The sequence below is a fragment of the Lytechinus pictus genome, chromosome 11, assembly GCF_037042905.1.
Source record: "Lytechinus pictus isolate F3 Inbred chromosome 11, Lp3.0, whole genome shotgun sequence".
Classification (NCBI taxonomy): Eukaryota; Metazoa; Echinodermata; class Echinoidea; order Temnopleuroida; family Toxopneustidae; genus Lytechinus; species Lytechinus pictus.
Window position 1 is genome coordinate 4,044,853 of NC_087255.1, and position 7,743 is coordinate 4,052,595.

Below are 7,743 nucleotides of genomic sequence, written 5' to 3' on the forward strand. Positions count from 1 at the left end.
CTCATCTTTTGGACCATTACACCACTCCTAACTGTCATTTTCAGTCGCAACTTGTTTCACACTCAAGCACCTAAACTGGATAAATGATGTTGCAATTATGAATAATTGATACCTGTAAAATGGTTTGCAGCTTTGGGTATCGGTCCATTGTCCCTTATCCTAATCATTTTTGGATCTAAATATACACAAGGGGAATCAACTTTCAGCAATTATACTAATGAGTGGAAGCCTTCATGCCGCACATAATTCAGAATTAATTCTTTTTAAACCTCACGTATTTTGAAGTCATTGCAGCTTGATGTTTACAATAAAAAACTTTTAATAAACATATTTGACTAGTTAACTATTTAGGAGTGTATGGATTCAGAGTAGAGAAAATAAATATTTGCCCTCTTGTTGAAATGATATTGATTTTGCCCGAGGTTGATCAGCTAGCGAAAAAGAAGAAGGATAAGAAGAAAGAAGAAGAAGAAGGGGATGAAGAAGGAGAAGATGAAGAAGAAGAAGAAAAAGGATGGCCAAGCAGCTAGTTTCCCCCGGGTCCCTCCTTCGGAATAGAAAAAAAATATCTGATAAAAATTACGCAACATTCTCCATATGCTTGATAATGTTTTTCATAACCATTTCATCTACATCTATAACACTCATCAAGCCATGATGGGTGTTATAGAATGTAGATATGGGCAGATGACGTCGTTTCGTGATAAGCGGGACAAGAATGGAAATCAGGAAAGGGGTAACTTTGTGTTGTTAGTTTCTTCAGGTATTTGCTTATTTATACACGAGTGATCCAAGTAAACGAGCGAAAAGTTCCTACTTTGTAGGGATGCTTCGGGCTAAAGAGAAGAAAATATAGGCCTATATCTAATTAAACAGAGTAAAATATACAGAGCAAGATTCTGAAAATCTCATCAAAATCGGATAACAAATAACGAAGTTATTGAGATTTGCATGATTTCTGGAAAAACAGTTCTAGTCATGTCTTCATGAACACTAGTTATCGTTAAGGTTGGCTGATGATGTCACATCCCCACATTCACTTTTCGTATGTTATTAAATGAAATCATAATTGTTTCATTTTGTTCGTGAATGTGTAAATGATACGTCTCTATTATGATGAAATATGACTAAATGGTAATAGGCGTAATTAAATGGACAAAGTAGCTATTGGACAAATTGGCCCCAAAAAAAATGCAATTAGACCAAATGATAATAGACGAAATGGTTATTAAACCAACTGGCTATTGGACAAAATGGTAGTTGGACGAAATGAAATTGGACGATGTGGACGCTGATCTCTCTAACAGAACGCAAATATTAAACAAACGTAAATATGGTAAATAGGAGATTATAAGGAGTGTAAGCAGAGATTGGATTTTAGTGATGACAAATGCATTGTCATGGATGATAACAAAAAAACATGACTAAACAAGATGAATGGGGTAGGGGATCCACAAAGGACAAATCAAATACAGAATATTAAGGGGAAAATGATAAAAACGAAAAAAGATGAAAAGAGGGGGAGGGTCATAGGTGGGATATGTGTAATGATCAAATATTCGAGGAGGTTTGTTGGGAGTAGGAGGCAAAACGAGATTTTAGTTTAAATGTATTTAAGCTTAAATTCTCTCTTATATCAAACGGAAGGGAATTCCAAAAGTGTGGTATAGTGAATATAACAGTGTTCCGTGAAAGTGTTGTACGAGTCCTTGGCAGGTGATACAAATTAATTTGTCTGGTTGGGTAATGGTGAATTTCGTTATTTTGCTCGAAATATATTGTTAAAGACGATGGGTAATTCGTTGCTTTATACTGGTATGTTAGCGTGGGGTTAAAAATAATACAAGTCTTAAGGGGAAAGTAAATGTTCAAGTAAAGATGGGAATAAAACAAGCTCAATCATAGACATTAAATGGAACAGCAAACGGAGAGGAGAAGGTGAAACTTAACTATGAAGACACAGGAACAAAATAATGAACTTAACTCGATGAAGTCTGGTAGTGCACTGCTATATTTGCTGGGCTTCCTTGCCTCAGTAAAACTCATAATTGCATTACAAAATTAGCATATATTTAGATTACACAAAATCAATCAATGAAAATAAAGAGAATGGAGAAGCCAACTGAAAGTGGAAAGGTCTAATTCATAAAAATAACCAATAAGAGATAGAGGATGGAGATGAATAAGATGTTGGAATGATTACATAAAAAGAATGTTGAACAAAAGAATCAGATGTGGGAATGTAATGAATGAACACATCTGAATAGGAAAGGAATGACAGGAGAAGCAGGTTGAAAGCCAAATGTGAATGGATGACAACAGAAGCATCACGAATGTAAACAAAGCTGAACTAAATACCAAAGCATGGAGTATAACTAAATTATTGAAGGAAACCAAATGTCAAAATAACAGTCCTACATTAGTATTATGAAAACATGCCTAGAACTGTTTCACCGGAATAATGCAAATCTTTGAAATTCAATAACTTCGTTATTTATCATCAGATTTTGATCAAAATAAATTTTCAGCATTTTGCTCTGTGAATATTACTCTATTTAGTGAGATATAAATATCCTCAGCCCGGAGCATCCCTTTAAAGAGCTATGTTTTCCAATTTTAGAGACCTTTGAACGAAATACAAGGTATAATAGACCAGTTCGTAGTTACTTCAAGGACGATTTTGGTCAAATGACCTTTCATTTCTTTCATTATGATAGGCAGATTTCAAAGCAAGATAATATGTAAGCTTGCCTTACATAGCAGGGTGAAGAAATTGAATAGACCAGGTGACTAGAAAAGCACACCAATGAACACTTTATGAAGGTATTTGTTGCATTTTTACTCTGAATGCATATCGTAGCATGATGCACAATTACTTGGCAAACTGTGAAATACCAGTCGTTCGTGGACGCATTTTGTTTTTGTAGATGTAAATGAAAACCACAATTCAAAAGAGTATTATGAATAATCAAGACATCAAAGTTGGTGGGTGCAGGGAGGGGGAGTTTCCCCCTCCCGCGCGAAGCGCGAAGCTTTTGGTGTTTCATAAATTAAAATGAAAAGGAGCCGTCTCTCTTGTCTCTAGTACCTATATCAGCTCCAAAATTTCAAACTGAGGGCGCAAAACAGGACAGGAGATGAATGTGCAGGGAAATAACATGAAGATTAACTGAGAATTTGAAAAAAATATTAATAATAATAATAATAATAACGTTTTATTTACCCAGGGTAGCCACTTCAGTTAGGAAACTGCTCTACCAGCGGGCCCTGCATTACATAATAATGTTATTATTACCCTTCCCCAATCTAAATGCTGAGCGCCTAGCAAGAAGGCAGAAGGTCCCATTTTTGTAAGTCTTTGGTATGACTCGGCCGAGGATCGAACCCACGACCTCCCGTTCATGAGGCGGACGCTCTACCACTGAGCCACCATGACCGGTTGTACTGTTGTACAAATATTGTACTTTTTTATTTAATACGACACGAATTTTATACATTCCTCTTTTTAAATTAGGAACCTGTTTGCCCCAAATGATGGTTGTTTAGTAATGACCTGAAAAGCGGGAGAAGTTGACTTTATGGAGGTGACGGCAGAAATTGATATAAAGATTTTACCCGCCCGGAGCCGACCCGACCAGAAGTTGCGCGATCAATAAAAAAAAAAGATAACTTCATATACTTCGGCCTAACCTTACTCTAATTCCATGCCCTAATCTATACATATGAATTTTAACTGGCAAGAAACACATATAGCTGAGATGGAAAAGCAGAGTTAGAGAAAGGGTGGGGAAACAATGGAGAACTTCAATATTGTCATTTAACCGCGCGCAGCGCGGAAGCAAAATTTATATATAAATTTAAAGCAAGAGTGAAGGAGTTTCTCTTTTGAGAAAAAAAATAAAGAATAAAAAGAAAAAAAAACCCGACAAAGCTACCTTTCTTCCCTTTCCTCCCTTCTCTTTTCCTTTTTTCCTCTCTTTTTCCCTTCTTTTTTTTTCTTTTTGGGGACGTTTTGGGGGGGGCGACCGCCCCCACCGCCCCCCCTGGCTACGCGCCTGTATGTAGTCAAGGCAACCTAGTATATTCACAACAAAAGAAAATCATCAAATATAGTGAAACTGTTTGAAAACCTAGATGGGACGACAATTGAAATTTATATTACTCTCGTCTCTTTTGAAGTAACAGTAATTTTCCCCCAACATTGGTCATGTTGGTCAAAAGTATTAATGTTTCTACTCAACATTCACTCTATGATCCACTCGTGATATCAACCTATTTCATTTTACACAATTTCACTCTTTAAAGAGTAAACTCTGCAAAGAATTGCAGAGACAAGACACAGTAATCTAAAACATTTCTATTGTAATTTAACATTATCATTTTGGTCGAATTTCCTGACCTGATTTCTGGTCGTGGAAGGGCAAAGTATAATTAAGCTTGATTAGCTTCAGTGGGTCAAATGGGCCTGTAAAAACAAACTTAAGTCCTTGTCAAAAATATTATTGGTGAAATGGTTTTTATCAAATGAAACCTATAAATCAGCGTAATGAATATTTAATAATAATATAAATAATAATATAGGGTATTTATATTGCGCACATATCCACCTTGTTAGGTGCTCAAGGCGCTCCTATATTACCCGGCTAAGCTAGGCGTTCATAGCGCACACAGCTTTTTAAGGAATTACTTCCTACCGGTACCCATTTACCTCACCTTTTTTTTTTACTAGTATTAAATTTCACTTGTTTATAATAAAATTAAAAATAAATCTACCCCCAACTCCTTGAGAATAGTGAGTTGATGACGTCATCTGGTCTTTCACTAGTATTACGTCCAGTGTAACTTGTGAAATTAATCGAAAGTATTAGTGATAACTTCATTTTACTTCATTAATGGTTTTTTTTATAGTTCAAAGCTTGTTTGATTTTATATCTTTACTCATGTCAACTTTTTGTAGGCTTCCCCTATTAAAGAAAGAGAGAAGGAACAAAAACAAAAATAGAAACGGTGAATCATGATGTTATTTTCAGAAATTGTGTGGGAATCTAACACAAAATTCGTTATTCATTTTGTAAAAGGTCAATTTTTCTACTTGCTCGCTTTGCTCCCTTGATCGGGATTTTAAATATAGAAAATTTGCCACACACACCACGCTGTGCCCCCTCTGAACTATACCACGCGTATATATCAGTGTGTGCCCCTCATCTTTTGGACCATTACACCACTGCTAACTGTCATTTTCAGTGGCAACTTGTTTCACACTCAAGCACCTTAACTGGATAAATGATATTGCAATTATGAATAATTAATACCTGTAAAATGGTTTGCAGCTTTGGGTATCGGTCCATTGTCCTTATCCTAATCATATTTGGATCTAAATATACACGAGGGGAATCAATTTTCAGCAATTATACTAATGAGTGGAAGCCTTCATGACCTACATAATTCAGAATTAATTCTTTTTAAACCGCACGTATGTTGAAGTCATTGCAGCTTGATGTTTACAATTAAAAACTTTTAATAAACATATTTGAATAGTTAACTTTTTAGGAGTGTATGGATTCAGAGTAGAGAAAATAAATATTTGCCCTCTTGTTGAAATGATTTTGATTTTGCCCGAGGTTGATCAGCTGGCCAAGCAGCTAGTTCCCCCCCCCCCCGGGTCCCTCCCTCGGAATAGAAAAAAATATCTGATAAAAATTACGCAACATTCTCCATATGCTTGAGAATGTTTTTCATAACCATTTCATCTACATCTATAACACTCATCAAGCCATGATGGGTGTTACAGAATGTAGATATGGGCAGATGACGTCGTTTCGTGATAAGCGGGACAAGAATGGAAATCAGGAAAGGGGTAACTTTGTGTTGTTAGTCTCTTCAGGTATTTGCTTATTTATACACGAGTGATCCAAGTAAACGAGCGACGAGTTCCTACTTCTGTAGGGATGCTTCGGGCTAAAAAGAAGAAAATATAGGCCAATATCTAATTAAACAGAGTAAAATATACAAAGCAAGATTCTGAAAACCTCATCAAAATCGGATAACAAATAACGAAGTTATTGAGATTTGTATGATTTCTGGAAAAACAGTTCTAGTCATGTCTTCATGAACACTAGTTATCGTTAAGGTTGGCTGATGATGTCACATCCCCACATTCACTTTTCGTATGTTATTTCATGAAATCATAGTTGTTTCATTTTGTTCGTGAATGTGTAAATGATATGTCTCTATTATGATGAAATATTACTAAATGGTAATAGGCGTAATTAAATGGACAAAGTAGCTATTGGACAAATTGGCCCCCCAAAAAATGCAATTAGACCAAATGATAATAGACGAAATGGTTATTAGACCAACTGGATATTGGACAAAACGGTAGTTGGACGAAATGAAATTGGACGATGTGGACGCTGATCTATCTAACAGAACGCAAATATTAAACAAACGTAAATATGGTAAATAGGAGATTATAAGGAGTGTAAGCAGAGATTGGATTTTAGTGATGACAAATGCATTGTCATGGATGATAACAAAAAAACATGACTAAACAAGATGAATGGGGTAGGGGATCCACAAAGGACAAATCAAATACAGAATATTAAGGGGAAAATGATAAAAACGAAAAAAGAAAAAAAGAGGGGGGAGGGTCATAGGTGGGATATGTGTAATGATCAAATATTCGAGGAGGTTTGTTGGGAGTAGGAGGCAAAACGAGATTTTAGTTTAAATGTATTTAAGCTTAAATTCTCTCTTATATCAAACGGAAGAGAATTCCAAAATTGTGGTGTAGTGAATTGAACAGTGTTCCGTGAAAGTGTTGTACGAGTCCTTGGCAGGTGATACAAATTAATTTGTCTGGTTGGGTAATGGTGAATTTCGTTATTTTGCTCGAAATATATTGTTAAAGACGATGGGTAATTCGTTGCTTTATACTGGTATGTTAGCGTGGGGTTAAAAATAATACAAGTCTTAAGGGGAAAATAAATGTTCAACTGAAGATGGGAATAAAACAAGCTCGATCATACACATCAAATGGAACAGCAAACGGAGAGGAGAAGGTGAAACTTAACTATGAAGACACAGGAACAAAATAATGAACTTAACTCGATGAAGTCTGGTAGTGCACTGCTATATTTGCTGGGCTTCCTTGCCTCAGTAAAACTCATAATTGCATTACAAAATTAGCATATATTTAAATTACACAAAATCAACCAATGAAAATAAAGAGAATGGAGAAGCCAACTGAAAGTGGAAAAGTCTAATTCATAAAAATAACCAATAAGAGATAGGGGATGGAGATGAATATTAAAGATGTTGCGATGATTACATAATAAGAATGTTGAACAAAAGAATCAGATGTGGGAATGTAATGAATGAACACATCTGAATAGGAAAGGAATGACAGGAGAAGCAGGTTGAAAGCCAAATCTAAATGGTGACAACAGAAGCATCAAGAATGTAAACAAAGCTGAACTAAATACCAAAGCATGGAGTATAACTAAATTATTGAAGGAAACCAAATGTCAAAATAACAGTCCTACATTAGTATTATGAAAACATGCCTAGAACTGTTTCACCGGAATAATGCAAATCTTTGAAATTCAATAACTTCGTTATTTATCATCAGATTTTGATCAAAATTAATTTTCGGCATTTTGCTCTGTGAATATTACTCTATTTAGTGAGATATAAATATCCTCAGCCCGGAGCATCCCTTTAAAGAGCTATGTTTTCCAATTT